At 50.7% G+C, this 12618-nt stretch overlaps 3 non-coding genes across 3 annotated transcripts; 1 reads left to right on the forward strand and 2 right to left on the reverse strand.

The window, feature by feature from the left end:
• Window positions 1–5241: 5241 nt before the first annotated feature.
• TRNAV-UAC lies at window positions 5242–5313 on the reverse strand. Its single transcript has one exon. It is a non-coding gene; the product is annotated as a tRNA-Val (tRNA).
• A 1296-nt stretch (window positions 5314–6609) lies between these two features.
• TRNAE-UUC lies at window positions 6610–6681 on the reverse strand. The gene has a single exon. It is a non-coding gene; the product is annotated as a tRNA-Glu (tRNA).
• Window positions 6682–11738: 5057 nt separating this feature from the next.
• Window positions 11739–11812, forward strand: TRNAT-AGU. Its single transcript has one exon. It is a non-coding gene; the product is annotated as a tRNA-Thr (tRNA).
• Window positions 11813–12618: the final 806 nt, after the last annotated feature.

Raw genomic sequence — 12618 nt, forward strand, 5'->3', positions numbered from 1 at the left:
CTATGTTTTTAATTTGGAGGATACATTTAAGTTGGTCTGTGTAGTGGGCGTACTGTTCCACTCCCTGTGAGTGGGCTGCGGCAGGCCAGGGTGCCTGCGCAGACAGGGAGCCAATCAGAAAAGAGCTTATTGTGAGCCAATCAGGGCCCAGTTTGGAGACAGCCAATCCGTGCCAGGCTCAGACATATATAAAGGCTGCGCAGAAAGTGAGCAGTCAGTCTGTCCCTGGCCTTTGGGAGGGGAAGGTCAGTCTCCAAGGGTGGAGACGAGCACCGCGGACAGCGCAGTGCTGGCCTGGCCTGGGCTCGGGGAGGCTAGAGAGCTTGAGCCCGTAGCCTGCCAGGCTGCAGGCCCTGAAGGGAAGGGCCTAGTGGGTGCAAGGGGCCATAGGGGAAGCGGCCCAGGAAAACAGACAGCGGAGGGGAGAGAAGGACAGCGAGGCTGAGGCCAGAGGGTCCCTGGGCCGGGACTCAGAGTAGAGGGCGGGCCTGCCCCCCCCTTCCTCCTTGCAGTACACCCAGCCAATGGCCATAGGGAGCGGCCATTGTACTACCCCAGATCCCTGACAAGAGGGATTGGACTCAGAGGGCGGTTGGACAGAGTGGCTGGGGTGTAGGACTGCTGATCACCAACCCCCGGAAGGGGATGCAGATGGACTAAGGGGCACTGCCAGAGAGCAGTGGCCTCGAAGAGCAGGCAGCAACGCGGGTCCAAAGACAGCAACAGAGGGCAGAACGACGGACGGGACACCACCAGGAGGGGGCGCTCCACTGGACAGAGCTAATTCCCGGAGTCACCAGTGGGAGGGGTCAGGTGGTGAGTCCCAAGCCGTTACAGTCCTCTATTATGGTGTCTTTAAAAAGCGTCCATGCAGCTTGCAGGGATTTCACTTTAGTCACTGGACCTTTTAATTTCTGTTTAACTAACCCCCTCATTTTTGCATAGTTCCCCTTTTTGAAATTAAATGCCACAGTGTTGGGCTATTGAGATGTTCTTCCCACCACAGGGATGTTAAATGTTATTATATTATGCAGTTTATTTTGAGCAACTGCAGTTAGTCGGGAGAGTCCACATGGGCAGAGTTTCCCCTCCTGAGGTAGGTCTCGGTTAGATAAACAGTTCAGGCAAGCATTTATACCTTTTGTGTCATGCAGTTGTTGCTCATTACTGTATTTTGTACATATTCCTTTCTGATCTCTTACTTCTCTCAGCAATTTCTGCTACAGTCTGCATTCTATTCTTATCTAACACAAGGTCGAAAACCAGCATCTCTTACAGTTCTTTTCCACTCGCCCAGGCCCTGCTTGGAAGTCTCGCGTTATTAGCTGTTAGTTAGCCTGTTAAATATCAAAATAAGGAGAAAACACAGTTATACAAAGCAAAATGAATCACAAACAGAAATGTCATTGGAAATACAAATATAAAAAAGGGAAATGCAATCCCCATCACTTTATCATGTCTGGGCCATTCCTGTATCGAGAGCACCCGCTAAGGTCCCTGTGTGCTTACGAGAAACCTGGAGGAACTCATACCACAGCCTGAACATGAAACTCAACTGCTCCCAGGTGCCGCAGGAAAACCCTTTCCCTGCTGTGACGTTGCACTCCGTGTGATTTTATGAAAATATGCTAATGAGTGTGACTATAATGTAACTGGAACATGCTTCATGCAAAAGTTCTCTTGTACAGTATCATTAAAAAGCTTATAATCTACTGTGTGTGTTCATCCTATTTGTATGAACCGATCATTCTTGTATCGGAAACTAGAAATATGAACTATAACTCTGAGGTCCTGTTGTAATGATGCAAAGTGTGGGCCATTAATAGTGGTTTGGACTCTTGAATGCTCCCATTAACTAGGACAATTGACTGGAGATGGCTCTGTCCTGCACCATCTGTGAGTCAGGCCAGGAAGAATGAAGGCTTGGGGTCTCACAGGACATATGACCATGTCCCCCAGTACAGGAATCCATCTTAAACCTGGGGCTTTTCCCCAGGAGAGAGATGAAAGATTCCTGCCTTGTACCAAAGCTGTATAAGGGGGAGAAACAGAAGAAAGGTGTCTGCAGTCATGAGAAATCCCTTAGCTACCACCTGAGCTGGAACACGGACTATACCAGGTGAAAAGATTGGGCCCAGACTAGAAATAAGTCTAGTCTGCAAAAGAAGTTTATTGGAAGATCTCTGAGGATGAGATTTTTATCTGTATTAGGCTTAGACTTGCATGTTTTTGTTTTATTTTGCTCTATGGAGAATAAAAACTCCACATAGAAGAAAAAGTTAATGCCCTAGAAAAGCAGGGAGCAAAAAACCTCATCTTCTCTGAGGTTTGACCTCAGGCCCTTCAGATTATGAGACTGACACGCTGCCAACTGCGCTAAGAAGGCTTGGAAAAACTTTAGGCTCAGTGCATATAGGACCCTTCTACAGCAGTGTCTGGGGCAGGGAAGGAGCCAGGGATGTGCTGGAAGAAGCAGGGAGCTCTGGTGACCAGAGACTTTTCCTGTCAGCTTTCACAGCAGCAAAGAAATCAGTTTGCCCTGCCAGTGAACAATCTACTGGAACTAATGGCAGCACAGGGGGGATGTTTCCAAGCTGTGCACCTACTGCCACCTTTTAGAACTTACTCTCCTTTTCCTAGTAGGGCACTTTCCATGTGAATTAAGCAAAGCAAGTTGGGGAAACTACACAGGTAATAGAAACCAGGGCGCCAGATAAGGGTTGAACTCATAACCCCAGCAGTATCCCCCTCTGCGCTAACCAGTTGCACCACTGCAGGTGCTTCTTAGACAAAGCTGGGAAGCAGGCAGTTAGTCTCTGTGGGTCACACCTTTGCCTGGCGACTGTCAGGCTGATCCATCAAACCTAACTCAAGATGCGTTTTTTCAGCCATAAGACTCCAGGACATTTTAACAGGAAGAAAATCTCCTCGATTCTTGTTTAGCCCCATTTGACTCCTTCTGCCCATCTTCTCTGCGCCCCCCCACCCCCGCCAGTCTCTTTCCTTCCTCATTGGGGCCGTGCAGAGAGGAGCCCCAGTCAGTCTCTGTCACAGAGTCTGTATCCCATCAAGGGAGGGAGGGGTCGCTCCAAAACACTGATACTGGGGTGGGGAGGGGTGTGTGTGGTTAGGGGGAGACAGGATGGAGAACTAACAGTGGGACCCAGAGAGATTCCCTCAGATTGAGGCGATCCCCTGCTGCCCCCCATCAGCCAGCTGTGGGAAGAACAACTCGATATTGCTTGGGGAAGCCACCTTTAAAAACACAAGTGTAACATGCTAGTTACATTTTAATAAGACCAAAGCCTCCTCAATCCCAGGGTCACAATCACTGGAATGATTTTGCCTTGATATTTTACCAGCTGCAGACACAAAGCGAGTCAAATTACAGTTTCCGTTCGGAGTCAGTGCACACACAAGAATCCAGAGGCTTTTAATTCCTTAGGTTCTGCCGCCATTTCATTTGTTTCCTGTTCCAAGATTTATCCTTGTGCAAAGCAATGTTACGCCCTTGGGAGTGTCCCGCTCCCTGGTCCTGCCTGTCCCCCATGGGCAATTTAAAAGGGCCTGGGGACCCCTGCCACCACCGCCAGCAGCACAAGGGGACTAAGGCACTTTCCTGCCCGCCCTCGCTCCGTGTGGCACGCCACTCCCGGAAATGCCTGGCACATCCCTGCGGTCCCTGGGCTGGGGTGGGGGGGTCTCTATGCGCTGCTCCCTCCTTGAGTGCCAACTCTGTCAACTGTGGCAATGGGAGCTGCGGGGGTGAAGTCTGCGGGCAGCGGTGCACAGACACACCCCCGGCCCTCCCGCTTAGGGGCTGCTGCCGGGGTGGGGTGGGGTGGGGTGCAGGTTGCTTTCGGGAGATGCCCGAGGTAAATGCTGCACCCCTCACCATCTCCTGCACCCCCAACCCCCTGCCCCAACCCAGACCTCACACCCAAACCTCTTCCAAGCCCCTGTCCCCCCACACATCCTCCTGCACCCCAACCCCTGACTGAGCCCAGACCCTGCACCCAACTCTCTCCCAGAGCCCAGCCCCTCTCCCTCCCTCACCCAAACTCCCCCCCAGAGCCTTAGGCAGGTGTGTGTGTGGGGGGGTGGGGCAGGACTTGGTCCCATTCTGGGCACCACCAAAAATTATCCAAACCTGCCGCCCCGTCCAGCCCAACCTTCTGCTGATGCACCTCAGCCCAGACCCCTGCAGGGTTTGAAGCTTCCATTGCTTAAACTCCAGGACACTGAGGGGTTTCAGCTCCCCTTTGCCCAGAGGGAACCTTCACCCCACTCCCAGCCAGGTTCTTGTCCATGGGATCACTGTAGGGGGGCTGGGTCCCACTGGGTCTTTTCTCTCTCTCTGTGACAGGCCAGGGTGCAATAACTGGGGCATCTGAGCACCCAGGACCTTCTGTGGGGCTGCCATTCCCCTTCCTCTTCTGTGGTCTCATCAGTCATTGACTCCAGCCTTTTTTCTATCCATCGTCAGCACCATCCCAAGCAAGCTGCACTCGCCTCAAAAAGACAAAGAGTCCTGTGGCACCTTACAGAGAAACAGACGTATTGGAGCATAAGCTTTCATGGGTGAATCCCCACTTCGTCAGATGAATGTAATGGAAATTTGCAGGGGCAGGTATAAATATGCAGGCAAGAATCAGTCTAGAGATAAGGAGGTTAGTTCAATCAGGGAGGATGAGGCCCTCTTCTAGCAGTTGAGGTGTGAGCATCAAGGGAGGAGAAATTGCTTTTGTAGTTGGCAGGCCAGGCACAGAATTCCCACTCCATTCATCTGACGAAGTGGGGATTCACCCACGAAAGCTTATGCTCCTGTACGTCAGTCAGTCTATAAGGTGCCACAGGACTCTTTGTTGCTTTTTACAGATCCAGACTAACACAGCTACCCCTGTGATACTCAAAAAGACAGTGTCCCCTGTTGGGTGTAAATCACTGACCTCTCTCCTCTCTGAGCACTGACTGCCCCTCTGTTTCCTTGCCTCTCACTCTGTGCAGATGGGACCTTTCCCTCCAGTGCTGGAGGATTCGCCCTTCTCATCTACCCTTGTCCCAAGCAGCACAGCTGGTGGGAATCTTACATGTACCGAGGTGACTTAGGAGCAGAACCCCCCCCCGACCTTCCATGCAATTGGCACTTGCCCCTCACTGAGCAGGATTAAAACTCCTGCAGGGAGACTGCTGGGCCACATCCCAGCTGGGCATGAGCAAAGCAGCAGCGTGAAAAGAACCTGGAGATGCTGGGGACTGAACACAGGACCTTATACATGTAAAACATACGCTCTACCACTGAGCTACATCTCCAGATGAGCCATGTGTGCTATAAGTTGCACTCAGAGCCCTCCTGTTTCCAGAGCACCTAGTGGCCTAAAAGCAGCGTGAGGGACGCATTCCCTGCTCTGAGGCCAAATCTGCTGTCCTGGAGGCTGCTGCTTCTTAGGGTCACTTTGCAGCAGGGCCAGATTCGATGTGTGGGGCAGAGAGAGTGGGTGCTCTGGACTCAGGGTGCAGAGATACACTCAGCCCTCTCCCCTGCATTGGGTGGGGGGTGCTGCCACCCCGTGCTGGAAGGTAATGTGTTGGGGGGAGGGGGGCACTGTGAGTCACTCAGCACCTGACCCTGGTGGCAGAAGTGCTGTGGGGAGCTCCAGGTGTTTCTAGGATCAGCTCTTTCCACCTGCCTGTGAAGTCCAGCTTTCCCCAGCACATTCACTGCGGTGCAATTGGGTCACTGTTTCCATGGCTGCACAGCAAAGAATCACTCCCAGTTTCCCTTCTATCTGCGGCAGGATTAGCCTGTGTCAGTGGTTAATGAGGTGGATCTAGTTGTAAATTGTTATTCATTCCCCACCTTGATAATTCAACCAGTCCCTTTCCCATGCAGATTCCCAGCACCTCAGTGATCCTGGTAGCAGGGGTTGGGGCCTGAGATTTTCAGGGTCCTTTTTCCCCTCCACCTGGAGTGAACTCAGCTTTTCCCCCATCCCAGACCATCCATGAAATAACAACAGGGGCATAAAGAAAGAGGGGAGGGAACATCTCACGGCCAGGGCTGGATGTGCCCAGGGCCCCCTGCTTGTCCATTGTTTCCATGGAATTTGGCCCCCTGCTTTGCACAAGGGACAGAGAAAGATCTTGCTGTTCCTGTGTCTGTGCAAGGAAAATTGTGCTTCCCTAGGAAAGAGAGGCGGGAAATGGCCCCATGATGGGACAATATCCTCAGGATTAAGACCTAAGGACTCAGGCTGAGAACTGATTTAACTCCACTCATCTGGGATTTAACAAATTGTCTTCCCTGGAGCAGGGCCAGTTCCAGTGTTTTTGCCACCCCAAGCGGAAAAAAATAAATAAAAAAGCTGCAGTCAGCGGCAGCTCTACCTCTGCCACTTTTGGCAGCAAGTCCTTCCCTCCGAGAGGGACTGAGAAGGCTGAAGCCTCCCCTTTCCATTGACAGCCCCAGGGACCTGCTTGCTGTGCTGGTGCCTGGAGCCAGCCCTGCCATGGAGACACTGGGAAGATGGGGGGAATCAGGAAAATACTACAGATTTGTTTACACTGCAAGTGAAGAATAACTGGAGTATTTTTGGTTTAAAGTCACTTTTCCCTGACTGGGAATTGAACCCAGGCCTTGGCAGTGAAAGTGCCAAATCCTAACCACTAGACCATCAGGGAGGTAATGATACTGTTTTTCTTTTCACTTATGTTACACTTTCTTAGGCTACTTTCTATCCCATTTCTGAAGCTGCTCCATTGTCCACTCCCTGAGGGGCTAAGAGCAGAAAGTGCAGGAATCCCTGTTCTCAGGGTCACAACCTGAGACCAACCCAAGCCACTGAAACAAACATAAATGATGCTTCCTCCAGCAGGATCACAGAGCAACACAAAGAAAACCCAGCAGGAACAATCCTCCTCTGCCTTCATTTACCCCATTGCAACCCTCTCAGCAGCCAACTCTTGTGGGAAGGACACTGAGCTGATAGGAGCTCTGGCATAGAGACCAAGGCAGGGGTGTTGCTCCCCCTCAGTGGGAGCTGATCACATTCTGACTCTGGAGGAGGAGGGAAAGGTGATGGCCACATGATGGGGCCAGTAAGTACCACAACATGGTTCTTTTCTGTGGGATGACTCTGAACATTGACTGATCTCCACTTCCTTGGATTTGAAGAGATGTTTAGTTGGGCACTTAGGAGACTGAAGCAATTTTATGGAAGGTGACAATACGATTAAAGGGTTATTTAATGTTGTAGAAATTGTTAAAAACACTGAGCTTAAACTGGAACTGCCTGTTGTTAAAGGCTGGTTTCCCCATGTCAGTTCCATAAGCTCTGCTAGAAACACCCTGGGTTCTCTCCTGCCTTGGTGGGAACTGGAGGGAATCGTCCCCTGCTGCCCTTGGCTCCAGGCTGGTTTTTCTGGGGAGGGGACATGGAATTGATTTGTTTGCTGTTGAGAAGGGAGCCAGGCCAGTTTTCAGGGAACGAGAACTCCCAGCATCTTCCCAGCCCAGCCCAGGCTGCTGCCCTGTCCCAGCCTCTGTTCCCCTGGGGGCCCTGCGTGTTTGACTCTAGAGCAGGCCGGGAGCAGCAGCTGAGGCAGAGGACAGCCTGGGCCGGGCAGATAAGAAGGAGTTTAGCCAGCAAAAAAGGTAAAATGACAGTGGAGTATTACCTTGGACTCGACGGCATTTCTCCATTGGTCTGTCTGCTTTGGGGCAGGGACAATAACACGTCCTGCTGCATTCGTTATTTCAAAGGGCGGTTTAGGATTTTCATTCTCACACACGGTGCACAAAGCAGGACTCAACGTTTGGCGTAAACTAAACGAGCTGCCCACAGATTCTAGCAGCCACAATGAGCATTTGGGTGAGAGCTCAGATCTGCCCCTGTCCCAGAGGGAGACAGGGGTCATGTGTGTGGGGACTGGACCACTGACCTACCCGCTCTTAACTCCCAAACTTTCAGTAACTCTATTATCAGTGCCTGTGAGTGTTATTTAAACCATAAGAAAAACCACAGTGGGCCAGACCAAAGGTCCATCTAGCTCTGAATCTTGTCTTCTGACAGTAGCCAATAGCAGGTGCCCCAACAACCAGTCAAGAAGGCACCACTGGGAGTTAAACCCAGGATCTGTTATTTACGAAACAGATGCTTTAGCCAGCTAAACCATAGTGCCTGCTGGTAGCTAAAATACAGTGTCTGCCCACACCTGACTCCCTGCCATCTCCACCGGGGCCTGACAAGCTTTGCTTGTGTTTGGATTCTGCAAAGCAGAGGAGCAGGTGATGTTTCCCTTACAAGTTGTGTGTGAGTGAATCTTTGGCCAGGTCTGCACTACAAAGTTGTTTCAGCAGAATTATATTGCTCAGGTGTGTGAAAAACACACAACGCTCCCTCGGTCACCAACTTGTGGCTGGTGTACACACTGCAATGCCACGTCTGGTGACAACACTGCCCTGTTTAGGTGACAAAATAAAACGAATTCGATGAGCAGTCTGGAGCTTTTTGCAGCAAACTGAAAGTGAGAGAGTGTCACTGTAGAGGCTGCTGTTCATTATATCACCATAACTGGCCTCCTCCAGTATCCCACAATGCCCGCTTTGAACTCGCCTGCCCTGCATTCCTGCTACAGAGCCATGGGCCCCCCCCTTTCATAGCTCTGGGAAGTTCTGACAGCTGAGCCTGCTGCTCTGCTCCGGCAGCCAGGAGCAAATCACTGCCGTGGATGCTGCTCTCTCCCGCACAGCGAACACAGAGCAGGGTGGTGGGAACTTCCTTACATGGTGCGGGGGGGCACCGGCATCTGAACTGTGATACCCCCATGACACCTCTTCCCTCGAGGAGGCTCTTACTTTCTAAACAGGGATGGCTGTTTTCTCGTAAAATCACTAAAAGGGAAGGAGAATACTCAAAAGAGGTTCCTCCTGGCGCTCATGTCCATGAACCCGAATACTCTCTCAGTCCTCAAAGAGAGACCTGGAGAAGGAGACTTGCTGAAGCAAAGCCACAGGGGTCTCTGAGGTTTCCCTGGCCCCTCACCCCTGTCCTGCCTGGCTGATGTCAGCATCTCTCTGTGAGGTCACCACCTCCCCACCACCTTTGGCCAATAGTCTGAGGTCCTGCAAAAGGCCTTTGTGATGTCACTGCCACACCCCTCCCTTGCTGTGCTAATGTCCTGCACCTGGCCAGGCACTTTGGAGGTTTGAGCTACTCCCTGTGGATCACCCCACTCAAGGAGCGTTCGTTCTAGGCAGCAAGCCGGTTAGACAGGAAAACATCAGACGCTGCTCCCAATGCTACACTCAGTTTTTCAGAAATTAGTCGACTTTATGGCCAGAAGAGACCATTAGAGCATTTAATCTGACCCCCTGCATATCACAGGCCTCCTTTATGACACAATAGCTACTTTTGGAGCAAACACATCCCAGAAAGGCATCTAGTCTTCATTGAATGACATCAAGAGATGGAGGATCCACCACTCTCCTTGGTAGCTTGTTCCTGTGGTGAATCATCCTCGCTGTTGAATATTTGTGCCTTAGTTGTAATATGAATTTGTCTCTTTTCACCTTCCAGCCATTGGGTCTTGTTATGCCTTTCTCTGCTAGATTAAAGAGCCCTTTCATACCCAATCTTTTCTCTCCATTAAGGCCCTTCAACACTTCAATGAAGTCACCTTTCATTCATGAAGGATCCCCCGCCGCCGAAGACCCGGAGAGGAAGAATCTCCGGGGGCCCAGGCCCCACGAGAGTTTTCCAGAGCCCCCGGAGTTAGTGAAGGACCCCGCTCCAGGAGCCCCGAAAAACTCTTGTGGGGGCCCCTGCGGGGCCCAGGGCAAATTGCCCCACTTACCCCGCTGGGCAGCCCTGATGGGACCTGGAGCTACTGTTATTGCAGGACTCCTGTGAGACCCTCAGCTGGTTGGTTTGCACTCTGCTCTCATTGCTTCCTTCTCAGGACTCTCTCTCCTCCTGCGTCTCTGCTGCTCTCCTCCCCTAGACATTGAACTCAGCCCTTGCTGCTGCCAACACCAACTGGCAGAAGGGCCTATAAGTCTTATTCTCTATCCCTTTCTCAATGATTCCCAAGATTCTCTTTGCTTTTTTGACCATCGTTGCACACTGAGTGGATGTTTTCAGAGAACTATCCACAGTGACTCCAAGATCCCTCTCTTGAGTGGCAACAGCTATTTTTGGCCTCGTCATTTTATATGTAGAGTTGGGATTATGTTTTCCAATGTGCATCACTTTGCATTTATCAACAAATCTGCCATTTTGTTGCCCTTTCACCCAGTTTTGTGAGCTCTTTTTGCAACTCTTCGCAGGCTGCTTTGGACTTAACTTTCCTGAGTAGTTTTGGATCATCTGCAAATTTTGCCACCTCGCTGTTTACCCCTTTTTCCAGATCATTTATGAATATGTTGAATAGCTCTTATCCCAGAGGCCCTGGGGGGCACCACTATTGACCTCTCTGCATTTTGAAACCTGACCATTTATTCCTACCTTGTAACCAGTTATTTACCCATGAGAGGATCTTCCCTCTCCTCCCATGAGAATGTAAGAGAGCAGAATAGGGCTTCCTTGGGAGGGGGCGTGAACTGAGAATATATCAGGGGGTTGTGCACATTTACTGTCCTGGTGAAAAAGTGTGTCTGATACTCAGTCTTTGCTGCGCCTGCCGGCTGTGACTGCTGAGGACATTTTCCTTCTCTGCTCCAGGGTCTCTTCTCTGCCAGATTCTCAGCAAGTCAGGCCCCCTGCAGACTATGGCAGAGCAGTTTGGTAATAGGCTGCAGGACTCACCACGTAAGAATGTAGCTGCTGTAGCACCTTGACTGACCATGAGCCAAATCCTGCAGCCCTGACAGCCCAGGATAACCTGCCACTGATGACAATGGGAATTGAGCCTTTGTAACTAGCTGCTGGTACCTGAGGTCTCAGCTATGGATTAAACTGGTGGCAAACACAACTTCAGCCAAAGAAGAGAAGGATGTAAGTGAAAGAGCAAAGCCAGCCCTGGGGAGCTGCTGCAGTCCCGTAACCACAGCTGGAAGGGAGAAGAGGAAAAACTCCCTAAAGTGCTGGGAGCAGCCCCGAGAAAAGGAAGTTTGTCAGTGAGATCAGTAGCAATAACTGTGAAATGACAGAGTGCTTTGTCCTCTGTGCCGACATGGCTGAATTGTGTTACTTTATTGTGAGAATAAGCTTTAAAATATCCTGCTCTAATTTCAGGATGGGTCTGTAACCATAATCAGTCTCTGTGGGAAGTGGCTCTAGATAGCAATCTTTGGGCAGAGCTGGCTGAAGAACCTTCCTACTCACCAGGAGATCCTGGCTTGACCTGACAGTTCCTCCTTGCAGAACCTGGCTTTTCTGTCAGGCTCCTTTCTTTTATTTCTTCTCATAAAAAGAAAAGACCTCACTGCATAATCCTTGTAAGAGCTTGTTCAAGACACAGAGACCCTTCCTTGCAGCTAAGTCTTGGAAAGTGTTAAATGGTAAGTCTGGAGCTGATGGAAAGGTTACCATGACTCAAGTTGAGCTGAAGCTGCTGTGACTGAAACACAGAGCACTAATCAGTATCTGATCACAGCAGCTTGTGGGAGAAGTGCATGTTAGAAGCCCTCTGTCAACTCAGCTGTGGCTTGAAGGAAATGGGGAATGTCTGTACTTTGGAATTTTAAGGTGTAGTCTTGGACTATCAAGTGTAGTGGTTGCAAATGCTTTCTTGGGGAAGGCACCATGGCTTAACTGGCTAAAGCACCTGTCTAGTAAACAGGAGATCCTGGGTTTAACTCCCAGTGGTGCCTTGTTCTATAGCTTTCATCTCTTTGCTCACATTTTCCTGTGTCCTTCTAGGAAACAGAAGACACCTCCCTTGACAATCCAAGTAATTGCTTGTGAAGGAAAAGACTTCTTTCCAGCGGAGCGTTGGAGAGAATCAAATCCTCAGTCTGGAGTTGATCAAAAGGCTATTGGCATTGGCAAGGAGGTTGCTCCGGCTGCAATTTGCTGTGACAGGAGAGCCTGTGTTGGGCACCCATGCAATTCGCTGAGGCTATCTGTGCACAGAGCCCCTTCTAGAGGGTTCTCTGCAGGGCTTGCAGGAAATGGAGAATGACTGTCCTTTCACCTTTCATGTTATTGTTGATGAAAAATGGAACAGTTAGGGGAGATGTCCCAGAGCGTGGCACCATGGCAGAGCTTGCCAAGAGAGCTGCTGGATAAAGAGCAGATTCAGGATCCAGCATCCAGTGCTGCATTGCTGAACGTGCCTCCTCTTGTCACCTTTTAGTCAATCTTTTTTGTTAACAGAGAAGCCCGACTCTGGCTAGCCATACAAATGTTTGCAAAAGAAACGGGTCTTTTTGCTGACATGTGTCAAAAGGAGGCTTTGGATAAACATGGAAACAAGGTCAAGGTCACTGAAACTCATCTTGCATATGCAGTTGTTGAAGCTACAAGGCAGAGCACTAAGCACAGTATTACCACGGCTGGTCACAGCAGGATCTCTGTGTGGTGGGATCCGCGGGGTCAGGGGCGGCTCTAGGCACCAGCAAAACAAGCTGGTGCCTAGGGCGGCCAAATCTAGGGGGCGTCCCCTGCCGCCGAGGGG

This window comes from Mauremys reevesii, linkage group 17 (genome assembly GCF_016161935.1).
Source record: "Mauremys reevesii isolate NIE-2019 linkage group 17, ASM1616193v1, whole genome shotgun sequence".
Taxonomy (NCBI): Eukaryota; Metazoa; Chordata; order Testudines; family Geoemydidae; genus Mauremys; species Mauremys reevesii.